Source organism: Stegostoma tigrinum, chromosome 8 (genome assembly GCF_030684315.1).
Source record: "Stegostoma tigrinum isolate sSteTig4 chromosome 8, sSteTig4.hap1, whole genome shotgun sequence".
NCBI classification, from domain to species: Eukaryota; Metazoa; Chordata; class Chondrichthyes; order Orectolobiformes; family Stegostomatidae; genus Stegostoma; species Stegostoma tigrinum.
The window spans coordinates 9,084,022-9,097,350 of NC_081361.1; the positions used below are offsets into that span (position 1 = coordinate 9,084,022).

At 45.7% G+C, this 13,329-nt stretch overlaps 1 protein-coding gene across 8 annotated transcripts in view; it reads left to right on the forward strand.

Annotated features, from left to right (window-relative positions):
- LOC125456310 (retinoic acid receptor RXR-gamma-A-like) overlaps positions 1 to 13,329 on the forward strand; it is a 174,430-nt gene that overhangs the window by 95,002 nt on the left and 66,099 nt on the right. The window contains exon 1 of one of the 8 annotated variants that reach the window (XM_059647722.1): positions 12,979 to 13,066. The exons of the other annotated variants lie outside the window; for them this stretch is intronic. The gene's annotated coding sequence lies outside the window, so the exon portion shown is untranslated. Of the gene's footprint in view, positions 1 to 12,978; positions 13,067 to 13,329 lie in introns of those variants that run through there. 8 annotated transcript variants of the gene reach the window in all.

Sequence of the window (13,329 nt, forward strand, 5' to 3'; positions counted from 1 at the left end):
TGTAGTATCAGTTCTTTGTTTTCGGACCTCCACCAAGCATATATTGAGACAAACACAGGATGCATTTATTTAACATGAACGTGTAAGCCCTTGAATACTGTCAAGATTATTTAGAGGGAAGCGAGGCTTTTATTTGGATAGCACGTTGTTAGATCCCTCTGAAACGTAAGTCAAAAACAGCTGATCATATACAATAAATGACCAGGAAATTGAATGCCTGATGTACTTCACAGGGAGAGTCAAACAAGCTGATGGTCTCAAGTTTTTGGAATGGGACTTGAACCCACAGCCTTCTGACTCAGAGACGCGAGTGCTTCCCACAGCTACAGCTGACAAACGTAACGACAGACCTATAACCTATACTTAGTGCTCAAATGCAGTTTCGAGTTCCTCAATCAAAGCAGTAGAATCCAGAATTAAATGGCTGGGTGTTTATCACCATTCACTGTAGAGATCTCACCCGCCCACTATTGTGCATTTCTGAGGTCCCAGTCACAATGTGGTCCTTGTATCTGGTTAGTGTAGATGACAGTGTAATATAGTTGAGAGACATTAGGTATGTAGAAGTTGACACTGACTAGCTATTGCACAACACGTATTCACTTGGAATTGACTTGTACATTAATTAAGTGAAGGTGCTGGCTGACAATGTTCAACGTACTTCTCTCAGACCTGAGTCATGCCTTTCTGTAATTACCCCACACTCCTCCAACAAGCGTTGTAGTCCTAAATTTATATTAGCACTGCATAGGGTAGCCTGACTATGTCCCATGCAGAAGGGATTTTGCCTGGGGGGAGAATATGTGAGGAAATTCAGAGAGGTTTTCACAAGGCGTGTTCCTGCTATTTGAATTTACTGCTTATTCCTGCCCATACTATGGTGGCCCCTGCAATAGTTCTCCCTGATTGCTGAGCTGGGTGACACACTGGGTGTGAACAGTCAACCACTTGATGTGGATCAAAGAGAAGGGCAGACCAGTCTGTTCCCATGAAGGGCATCCATGAACCACGTTGGGTTTTACAATGCAATGTAAGCTGTACTTTAAAGTCAGATGAACATTTCCTAAAGGAGACCTTTGTGCGCTGGCCTCTGCCATACTCTGTGCTCTTCTCTCATCAGAAAAACTGCCAAATACTGTTGCTAGATCTTCAATTGCTCCTCATCTAGTTGCATCATCATCTTCCTAAGCTTGACCTTGGATGTCCCAGAACACTTTGCAGCTGATGGATTCTTTTTGATGTACAGTGCCGAGTTTTACCTTTTGTTTATTCACTCATGACGTGTTGCTGGCTGGTCTACTTGCCCCTTGAGAAGATGGTGGTGAGCTGCCTTCTTGAACCCCTGCAGTCCAAGTGATCCACAATGCCCTTGGGGAGGGAATTTGAAGATAGTGACTCGCCCACAGTAAAGGAATGGCGATGTATTTTCAAGTCAGGATGGTGAATGGCTTGGAGGGGAACTTGCAGGCAATGGAGTTCCCGTGTATCTATTGCCTTCTAGATAGAAGTGGTCGTGGGTTTGGAAGGTACTGCGCGAGGATCTTGGTGAATTTCTGCAATGCATCTTGTAGATGGTACACACTGCAGCTACTGAGTGTTGGTGGTGGGGCGGGGGAGTGGATGCTTGCGGATGTGGTGCCAATCAAGCGGGCTGCTTTGTCCCGGATAGTGTCAAACTCCCTGAGTGTTGTTGGAGTTGCACTCACCAAGGCAAGTGGGGAGTATTCCATCACACTCCTGACTCATGCTGTGTAGACAGTGGGGGGTGAGTTACTTGCCACAATATCCCTGGCTTTTGACCTGCTGTTGTAGCCACTATGTTTACTTGGCAAGTCCATTTGAATTTCTGGCAGAGGACAGCACACTTCTACTTTTCTTTCTGACTGTATGGGCCTCTAAGGTCCTTGCATGGCAGCGAATTCTGGAGTTGGAAGTCAGTGGTAGAGTTATAGGTCCTCAGCATAGAAAAAGGCCCTTCGGTCCATCAAGCCCGTGCTGGCCACAAACAAGCACCCAACTATTCTAATCCCATAGCCCATCACTTGATCCATACACTTAAAATGCCAAGGCATATAAGGCTAATGGAGAAAAGGCTATGCTGGGCTGTGAGATTACAGATTGTGGGTGATACAGTTCTGTTGCCCATGGGTCAGAGTGCCTGATGGATGACCAGTTAAGAGCCAGCTTCAATGCCGTATGCATACTATCTGCCACCTTGCACCTTATCCAGACAGCCTTCATTCCTTTCTCTCTCATCTACTTATCTAGCTTCCTGCTAAGTGTATTGATGCTGATAGAGGACCTAGAGAACAATTTCAGCAGTCTGTTTCCTCATGAGTACTCCTGAAGGATAGTTAACAAGCCAACAAAACTGTTAAGCTGATCAGTATGAGACATGTCGTTAAGACAAACGAACACTTACTTCCACTGGCATGTTGAAAAGTACTGCATTCTTGCAGCCCAGCATGAGGTTGATGGATTTAGCCCCTCCCCAACTCAGCCTGATTGTCAGCCTTGGCTTAGTGGGTAGCACACTTACCTTTGGAGTTAGAAGGTCGTGAGTTCAAACCCTGCGCGCAAGGAACTGGAGCATAAAATCCCTGTTAATGAGCCTGTGCTGTGCACTCAGCCCACTGTCTTTCAGAGGAGATGTTAATCCACCTGCCCTGTCAGGTGGAGATAGAAGATTCCAGGGCCTTGTTTTGATGAAGTAGGTAGAGTCCCTGCCTCTAGATTCATCTGCCAGAGCTCTAGAACACAGAAGGAAGTGAAACTTTATCTCCTTGCAGCAACTCTGACTCCTTGGGAGTTGGGTGCGGCAGTCAGTTAGCTGGTGTGGATCAGATTGATGTCAACAGCAGGGAGTTCAATGGATTCAAGACCTGCCTCTGCTCTACCTGAGGTGAACGTGACGTGACTGACTGTCTGGGTCAGCCATGGCAGAGAACTGAAGAAGAATTTTGAAGAGATCTCTCTGGCCATTTTCTCCCAAAATCAGTAAATGAAGTTATTTCGTCATTAGTGCCTTGCTGCGTGTGGGATCTTTGGCCATATGCAAAATTTGCTGTCATTTTTCCTTCTTAAAGCAGTGATGCACTATCTGGATGTGAAGTGATTTTAGAAGTTGTGAAATTTGCTGCACGTATTCCATTCCCTCGAGGGGTGGTGCAGGAGGCAGGATTTTAGACTGTTGGATCACCGGGACTATTTCTGGAGAAGGTGGGACCTCTACAAACGGGACAGTCTGCACTTGAACCAGAATGGTCCTAACATCCAAGTGGGAGAGCTTGTTCGTGCTGCTGGGAGGAGGTTAAACTATTTCATTGGGAGCATGATATGCTATTAGTTCTATAGACACTTAGAAAAGGTTCCCAAGGCAGAACAAGTTCAGCCATGTTGTACCCCAAGGGAGTAAGGTGAGGCTGAATATTCTCTACTTTAATGCAGGGACTATTATCGGTGAGACAAATGAGTTAAGAGTGTGGATTGAGACATGGAGCTACGATGTTGTGGCCATCACACAGACGTGGCTGAGGAAGGGACAAGGCTGGCGATGTTGCCTGGTATAGGGTCTTCAGGCTGGAGTGGGAGGGCACAAAAGTGGAGGCGGAATCACATTATTAGTTAGAGAGTTACCTACTGCAGTAATGAGGGGTGACGCCTGGGAAGGGTCTTCAAATGAGGCTCTGTGGGTAGAACCTAAGAATAAAAATGGTGCAGTCACACTGTTAGGAGTGCGTTATAAACAGTCAGGCAATTGAGGAACAGGTATGTAGTTAATTCATTAAGGCATTGAAAAATAATAAGCGGGTAACTGTATTGAAGGATTTCAACTACACCTATACTACAAGGGATAATTGCAAGTTAAGTTTAGAGGGGACAAATTTCTTAATGTATCCAGGAGACCTTTTATGTCAACCTATAGATGGTCCTATTAGGCTTTGTACAGCACTGGATTGAATTCTGGAAATGAAGCCAGACTGGAGTATGAAGTGATAGTGGGGGAGCATTTTAGTGATAGCAGCAACAACACTGTATATTTTAAAAAATGTCATGAACAAGAAGAAAGATGGTCTGCAAAAGGAAAAGGGATCTGGATTGCGGGGGAAGGCAGATTTTATTAGAATAAGGCAGGACCTGGCCATAGTCGACTGGGAACAGCTACTGGAGGGTCTGGAAGCTTCTACCTGGGAGGGTAGTTGGAGTGCATAACCTGACAATCTTTAAAAAGAACTTGCATAACTGCTTTAAGTGACTTAACATCCAAGGCTATGGGCCTAGTGTGGGAAAATGGGACTAGCGTGCGTAGTAGTGTGTTTTTGATGGTACAGACTCAATGGCAGAAGGGCCACTTCTGTATTCTCTGATTCTATGATCTTAAACTCTGAGCTTGCATGACTAGGATGTATAGTGTGTCCTGGGTCCAACTAGTTTTGTGCACTATAGCGAATTTGAGACTCGGACTCCAAGAAAGTCACCATAATGTTGAAGATGTGCCAGGCAGTCTGATCCATAAGCTTTGTTCATAACGTAATCTCATCAGTAGAGTAAAACTATCCTCAGAACAAACCTTTGCACTCCCCAGTTCTACTTCACCCCTTGCCCTGGGCCCCGAATGTTATTGGCAGAGATCGGCAAAGGCTGCAAAGACGCCAAGATTATTGACATAAAGGGACTCCAAAGAAGATTTAAGGCTGTTCCTGCAGATCCTGCGGAGTCGTTATGGGCATAGGAGGAAGCCGTTCAGCCCATCATGTCCATGCTAGTTCTCTGTAGAGCAACCCAGTCAGGTCTCGTTCCCACTCTTAGCTAAGATGTTGCAGTAACTGGTTCAGGAAGTTTCTGGATGATCTTGCCAGTGATGGAGAGCAGTGAGATTTCCTCAATGATTGTCACAAGATTGGGAGTTCCTCGCTGCTTGTACTGATAGACGATTGAGGCATCTTTGTGTACTCGCCAAATGGATTTCATGCTCCCAGACTGAAAGAGTTCAGTAGTCTTCTTGACCAGGCATTGACCTCTAGCCTTTAGACCTCAACTGGGATAGCATTAGCTCCTCCACTGGACAGGAGTTTGATTGTGTTAGTTATTTCTCACAATTTGGGAGGGTTGTTGCAAGAGCAGTCGATGGCAGCTGTTGTTTGGTTCTTTATTAAAAACGTAGACTGAACAAAGAGGTGGTAAACAAGCTCTGCTTATCATCCCAGAATTTGAGCAGTGTTGACCAAATAGATGATGAACTAGTGGACTGGGCCCAAAGGTGGATTTCTGAGCATTGTAGAATTTCATTCCGTTTTTGGCATCTGCATGTGACTGAAGTCAGCCTGCTTTCTGATTCAACCAAGTGCCTTACATTGCTCTTAGCTGATGTTGGACACATCTGTCGCAGTTTCGCTAGGTATTGTGTCTGGATAGAGAGGACCTGTCATTGAGGCCAACCCTGTAGAGGTGACATTTCACCTGCTGTTGCTTCTGGATTATCCCATTCTTTTCTATCGAACATCGTCATGAAAAGTCACTAGCAAACAGGATTGAGGAGAATCGCAAGGTTTTTTATACATATATGAAAGCAAGAGGATAGCCAGGGAAAGGGCTGGCTTGCTCAAGGGCAAAGGAGGGAAATCTGTGTTTGGAGCCGGAAGAGGTAGGTGAGGTCCTAAATGAATACTTTGTGTTGGTATTAACTAAAGTGAAGGAATTGGTGGAGGTTGATGTCAGAGAAAGGAGTGTCGAGTTTCTTAGTCAAATTGTGATTAAAAAGGAAGAAAGATCATGCGTCTTAAAAAGTATTAATGCAGATAACTTCCCAGGGTCCTGATGGGATCTATACCAGAATTTTGAGGAAGGCAAGGCAACAAATTGCTGCAGCATTAACAGACATATTTGTATCCCCTTTGGCCACAGGTGAGATCCCAAAGGATTAGAGAATAGCCAGTGTTGTCCCATTGTTTAAGTAGGTTAACAGGGATAATCCTGGCAATTACAGGCCTGTGAGTCTTGCATTGGTGCTAAGGAAATTATTGGAAAAGATTCTCAGGGACAAGATCCATATGTATTTAGAAGCAAATGAATTTATTAGCGACCAACAGCCTGGTTTTCTGCAGGAGAGGTCATACCTCACTAACTTGATTGCATTTTCTGAGAAGGTGACAAGGATGATTGATAAAGCAAAAGCACTTGATGTTGTCTAAGTGGACTTTAGTAAAGCCTTTGACAAGGTCCCTCATTGCAGCCGGTACAAAAGGTGAAGTCACATGGTATCAAGGGTGAGCTGGCAAGATAGATACAGAACTGACTTAGTCATAGGAGACAGAAGGTAGTCGTGGAAGGATGCTTTTCAGAATAGAGGTTTGTGACTGATGATATTCCATAGGGATCAGTGCTGGGACCTCTGTTTGTGGTCTGCATTAATGGTTTGGGGGAAAGCATAGCAGGTCCAACTAGTAGGTTAGCAGAAGATGGTGGAATTGCAGATAGTGAGGAGAATTGTCAGAGGATACAGCAGGATATAGATCAGTTAGAGGAAGGAACAGAAAAATGGCAGATAGTGTTTAATCCAGACAACTGTGAGGTGATGCATTTTGGAAGGTCACATACAGGTGGAAATTATTCAATGAATGGCAGAACCCTTAGGAATATTGACATGCAGAAGGATCTGGGTGTACAGATATACAGATCACTGAAGGTAGCAGTACAAGTATATCTACAGTAAAAAAGGCTTATGGCATACTTGCTTTCATTGGAAGGGGCATTGAATATAAGGATAGACAAGTTATGCTGTAGCTTTATAGAACTTTAGTCGGGCAACTCTTGAAATATTGCATACAGTTCTTGTCACTACACTACCAGAAGGATGTGGATACTTTTTTAACCAGGATGTTTTTAACCAACATGGGGGACTTTAGCTATGAAGAAAGGTTGGATAGACTAGGTTTGTTTTCGCTAGAACACATGAGGTTGAAGGGTGACCTAATAGAAGTTTATTAGGATGTGAGATAATAAAATGTGAGGCTGGATGAACACAGCAGGCCAAGCAGCATCTCAGGAGCACAAAAGCTGACATTTTGGGCCTAGACCCTTCATCAGAGAGCGGGATGGGGTGAGGGTTCTGGAATAAATAGGGAGAGAGGGGGAGGCGGACCGAAGATGGAAAGAAAAGAAGATAGGTGGAGAGAGTATAGGTGGGGAGGTAGGGAGGGGATAGTTCAGTCCAGGGAAGACGGACAGGTCAAGTAGGTGGGATGAGGTTAGTAGGTAGATGGGGGTGCGGCTTGGGGTGGGAGGAAGGGATGGGTGAGAGGAAGAACAGGTTAGGGAGGCAGAGACAGGTTGGACTGGTTTTGGGATGCAGTGGGTGGAGGGGAAGAGCTGGGCCGGTTGTGTGGTGCAGTGGGGGGAGGGGATGAACTGGGCTGGTTTAGGGATGCGGTGGGGGAAGGGGAGATTTTGAAACTGGTGAAGTCAACGTTGATACCATTAGGCTGCAGGGTTCCCAGGCGGAATATGAGTTGCTGTTCCTGCAACCTTCGGGTGGCATCATTGTGGCACTGCAGGAGGCCCATGATGGACATGTCATCTAAAGAATGGGAGGGGGAGTGGAAATGGTTTGTGACTGGGAGGTGCAGTTGTTTGTTGCGAACTGAGCGGAGGTGTTCTGCAAAGCGGTCCCCAAGCCTCCGCTTGGTTTCCCCAATGTAGAGGAAGCCACACTGGGTACAGTGGATGCAGTATACCACATTGGCAGATGTGCAGGTGAACCTCTGCTTAATGTGGAATGTCATCTTGGGGCCTGGGATAGGATTGAGGGAGGAGGTGTGGGGGCAAGTGTAGCATTTCCTGCGGTTGCAGGGGAAGGTGCCAGGCGTGGTGGGGTTGGAGGGCAGTGTGGAGCGAATAAGGGAGTCACGGAGAGAGTGGTCTCTCCGGAAAGCAGACAGGGGTGGGGATGGAAAAATGTCTTGGGTGGTGGGGTCGGATTGTAGATGGCGGAGGTGTTGGAGGATGATGCGTTGTATCCGGAGGTTGGTGGGGTGATGTGTGAGAACGAGGGGGATCCTCTTTGGGCGGTTGTGGCGGGGGCGGGGTGTGAGGGATGTGTTGCGGGAAATAATATGGAGATATTAGGATGTGAGTTTGCTCGCTGAGCTGGAAGGTTCGTTTTCAGACATTTCATCACCATTCTAGGTAACGTCATCAGTGAGCCTCCGGTGAAGCGCTGGTGTTATGTCCCGCTTTCTATTTATCTGTTTAGGTTTCCTTGGGTTGGTGATGTCATTTCCTGTTCTTTTTCTCAGAGGGTGGTAGATGGGCTCCAAATCAATGTGTTTGTTGATGGAGTTCTGGTTGGAATGCTATGCTTCTAGGAATTCTCGTGCACGACAATGACATCACCAACACAGGAAATGACCTCACCAACCCAAGGAAACCTAAACAGATAAATAGAAAGGTTCAAGGTGTGGGAGGCAGCGAATTTTAAAAGAGGTGTAAAAGGCAAGTTTTTTGCACAAAGGGTGGTGAGTGCCTAGAATGCATTGTCAGAGGTGGTAGCGGAAATAGAGACAATGGAGCTTTCAAGAAGCACCTGGATGAATACACGAATAGGAAGGGAATCGAGGGATACGGATCCTGTAAGTGAAGACAGTTTTAGCATGAAAGGGCAAAATGTGTCAGTGCAGGTTTTGAGGGCCGAATGGCCTGTTCCTGTGCTGCATTGTTCTTTGTATTTTGATGTTCATGAGAAATGGGCCCCAGGTGCAGGAGTAAACTGCATCCCTGAAGGTCACTTAGGTATCCTCAGTGCAGTCAGTGTTGACTTTTCCTGTACATTAATGACTCTCAACTTTATCTCTGAGGTTCCTTATTGATTGCCTACTGAGCCTTGGAACGTTGCTTCCGGACTGTCATATTGAGAGGAGTCAAGGGAGATTGATCTTGAAATTCAGCTTTGAAATGATAAAATGTTGGATAGCTCAGTTGGCTGGATGGCTGGCTTACAATGGGAGGTCAATTCCTGCACCGGCTGAGGTTACCATAAGAGATCCTTCTCCTTAACCTTTCTCCTCACCTGAGGCATGGTGACCCTCGGGTTAAACCACTATCAGTCATCCCTCTAATGAGAGAGCAGCCCGATGGTCCAGTAGGACTATGGCAACTTCACCTTTTACCAGCCTAACCTTGTAACTAAAATCACTCATAACAACATTCCCTCTAATGTGCGCTGCAGTCAGCATGGTGATGCATTAGCTTTGAAGTTGCTGCTGCATATACATCTCAGAATTCCACTCACTGAGAGAAAAAGAGTTGGAAGGTGTGTTACTCACAAAGCCATTCTGGAAACAATCCTAGGTGAAGCATAGCGACTGGACCTGGTTTCACATCCCTGGTTAGGGCCTCGCCTGTAATTTTATTTATTTTAGAATTAAATTTATGAAACAGGGATATTTTTTGTTGATGTTGCAATTTAAGAGAAGCCAGTAGGAGAGGGGAAAACTGCTATGCTTTTGTGAAAATTTAATGGCAGCTTTATTTTATATTTGTTTTGATTCTGGCAATACTGCGCCATGTTTGGTCACAAGCTCTGGGTAGGATGGCACTTTCCCTGCTAGCCCCATGGCCCATTGGGTACTCTTAAGGGTTTAACAAGGCTGCCTTGTACTAGATTAGAGCTTCCTAGCAACACTGTTGCTCATAGACTCTCAGCCCACACAGACTGTCTTACACTGTTCACAAGTAGCCTGCTATCTGTACTAATATGTTTGGGCAGTGCTCCAAATCCCACTCTAGGCATTATTACGCCATCTCCTGTCAGATGTTTTGCCTCCACTTTCACCTCTGTGCCTCCAAAGGTGGCTGTGTTTGACAAATGGCTAGGCCCCTTGGTCTAAGAATCCGCACCGGGGTGGGGGCAAGCTCCTTCACTGCTGAGTTTGGCCTAGTCTCCCATTCAAGCCCCCTCATTTTTATTTCCATCCTACTGGACCCCAAACAGAGCAGGTTATTGGCAGGCCGCATCTCACACAGGGATTGCGAGGCCAGCACCCAAGTACATATGCACGCTCTGCTGCATCTATTTCCACAGATAATATGAACAGGGAAAGCCTTGCTCTACTCTCAGCCCCCAGCCCCACCAAGATACACACATTGTGCATTGATGAGGCAGCTCTTAAGAATTTATGTTATGTTGTATCCAAGAGCACTTCCTTGAACCTTAGCTTCTGAGGGCCGTGCTAAACGTGACCCTCCGTTGACCCACTGGGAGTTTGGCTCTTCATCTCATTGCAAGGTCTTTGCTGGCTGATATTCCTAGTATTCCCAAGTTCCTGAAATTCAGTAGAACATCAGTCTCCAGAAAGCCCCTCTTAAAGAGAATTTGTATAAAACCTGAACATGAGGGCCTAAATAAGGTAGTACTTAAAACCTCCCTGTACAAAAAAGAGACATCAAAGCAACATATTCTATCAGGTAGTGACCCTCCGTCCAGAGCTTCGAAGGTCCAACAGTCACGAGTTTGTGTTGTTGACGCAATGTGTTTGTGAATCAGTGTTCCTGGTTGTACAGCAGACTCACTTGCAGTCATTTTGACTTGCTGCGGCTGTCCAATCTTGTGACTCTTTCAGCTTTTGTATTGCAAGTCGATAATAGGGATAACCTTGCCCTGAACTGCAGGCTTCTTTATTTTCTCATTGCACCACAAATGTCACTTTATAGGAATGAACAGTAAAAGCCCGCACCCCTGATCCTGCTGTCTTCCCCTTTCACTACTCCTCTCCCTTAAAAATGCAGATATTTGGTTAAGAACCGATCCGTCAGTGCTGCTACCCTGTACGCTGCCTGCATATAAGGTCTCAGCCCTACTTTCAGTGAGGGCAAAGGTATTGGAGCCAAGACTGACTTTGCCTGCTCCTCATTAGGTTGTCCAGAGAGCGTTCTGACTTAGTTTACATGGAGCCAGTGTCACTGAATTCAGCTACCCAGGCAACAATGACAACTTGCATTTCTGTAGCTCTTAAAATATCTGCAAACCCCCCAAAGTGCTTGAAAGGAGCACTATGCGGACAGAATCTGCTAACACCCTGATAAGATGATAAACTGACCGAAAACTTTATCAAAGAGATAAGGTACTAAGGTGTGTTGTAAAGGTGGAGAGAGAGGTACAGATATTTTTAAGGAGGACATTCCAAACGCAGGGCCTCGGCAGCTGAAGGCACAGCCGCCAATGGTGGAGGAAAAAAAGTTGGTAATGCTCAGAAGGCCAGGATAGGGCCAGCACAAAGACCTGGATGGAAGCAGCAGGCAGTGTGGCTGATGTGCACCATAAGCTGCTGTGTTCGACAGGAGATGTAGCGTGTTGTGTCAAACTCCAGCCCTGACTGACCTGAGGTCCCAAGAGCCATGGAGTAGGGGGTAAGGTAAAAATCAGCAAAGCTGGCTGCTTCTCATTGCAATCCAAGCTTAAGGAGCATGTTGTGATGATCAGTGAACACAGGAGCAGGCTGGGTTGTGTCCAATTGCTCACTCACTGCGCTCCTTTTACAATCTCCAACCTGGGCAAAGTACACATGCAACTCTGTGCAAAGAATGGGTGATGGTGTTGGGAGCTCGGATAGTCCGTTATTTAAAGATATTTGGAGACAGCTAAGTAGAGAATGGAATCGCACATCATGGGGTTAGAGCTCGCCCCTCAGAATACAAGGTTGCCGGAGCATGAGGAGCTGTACCTCAGTGCCTTTGTCATCCACATTCTGCTGTCTCCCATTAATCCTAGCTCTCACCAAGCCTTGTTCATCCATCATTTCTGTCCTTGTGGGCCTGCAATGACTCCCTCGTCCAGCATTTTACAGTGCTGTTCCCTGTGTTTAAATCTTGGCCTGATCAGCCCCTGTCTTCTCCAGGACTCCTCTCACATTTCCCATGAGTAACTGAAATAACTCCACAGGGGCTGATATCCTGTCACAAAGCCACCCTTTATTTACAAGTGGAGAGTTCTCTACTCTGGCACAACCTCTTTGGAGTGTCAGTTTCTCTGACCCACCTGTTTATATCTGTCAGCCACGGCTCCCTGATTGGACCAGATTCAGAGACCCAGTCAGGGAACTCCTATTCTGTGAGGTCCTGATTGTTGATCTCTTTGCAATCACTGGAGTAACCACACAGGCCTTGCTGATTTTAATGATAATTAATAATTATAATTTCAAGACTTGGGGCATATTTTTAAGGTGAGAGGAGAAAAAATTAAAAAAGACAGGAGGGGCAATTTTTCAGTTGTGTGTGGAATGAACTTCCAGAGGATGTGGTGGATGTGGGTACAGTTAGTGTTTAAAAGACATTTAAATAAGTACGTGAATAAGTAACGTTTGGGCCAAGAGCAGGCAGATGGGACTAGTTTAGTTTCGGATTATGTTTGACATGGACAGGTTGGACTGAAGGGTCTGTTTCCGTGCTGTATGACTCTGAGTCTGTCATTTATGGCCATTCTTTCAAATGCTGAGGCCCAGAACCCCAAACCATCTCTCCTCCTCGCTGTGTCTCTGAATGTCCTCCTTAATGCCTAACTCTCTGACCCAAAGTTCTTAGTCATCTGTCTGCATACTTTGTGTAGTGCGTCATCAGACTTGGTTTGTTAACTAACACTGCAGTGGATACTGTGCAGTTGTTAAGGTGCAATGTAAATGCAGGGTGTTGTTAACTTGCCAGGGACGAAAGGTTGGCTGGAGGTCAGAATGGAAGGCTGGACTGCCTCTGAATTAAGATAATTCATGAATAACCTGGCATCTTAAAAGCAGACACCAGCCATTATCTCTGAGTGCCTGCAGCCAAGTAGCAACCAGAACAATGCTAATTTGTTCGCATCATTGTGATTGGTGCAGAGTTTAATCGGGGGATTAGGAGTGAGCAGGTGCCTGACTTGTTTTGTAATCCAATCACTGCTCTCTTAATACCTGACAATATTTTTGGTTCTTTGTGTGCTTTGTCCCTGAGCTAAACTGTCTGCTGGCTACACCAAAAGATACAGAAACGAGTCTTTCTCTTGTTGTGGAACCTAAACACCATCATTGTGCCTCTTGGGGTAGGTTTTTTTTCAGACTAATATCCTCTTCAGTAAATTTGCTACAGCAATAATCTCATAATCAGCTGAATTTGCTGTGTCTGCATTCAGGGTCTCCTCCTGCACACTCAGGCCCAGATCGCCATGTCTTCATGCATTGCAAACACACATTTCATCACACCCCTTAGTCCAGCTGCTGTTAGAAATTATGTGGGTTGATTTTGTTTCATTTTTACCAAAGGAGAAAACTGGAGTTACTTAAATCAACTTGTTCAGATAAGCTG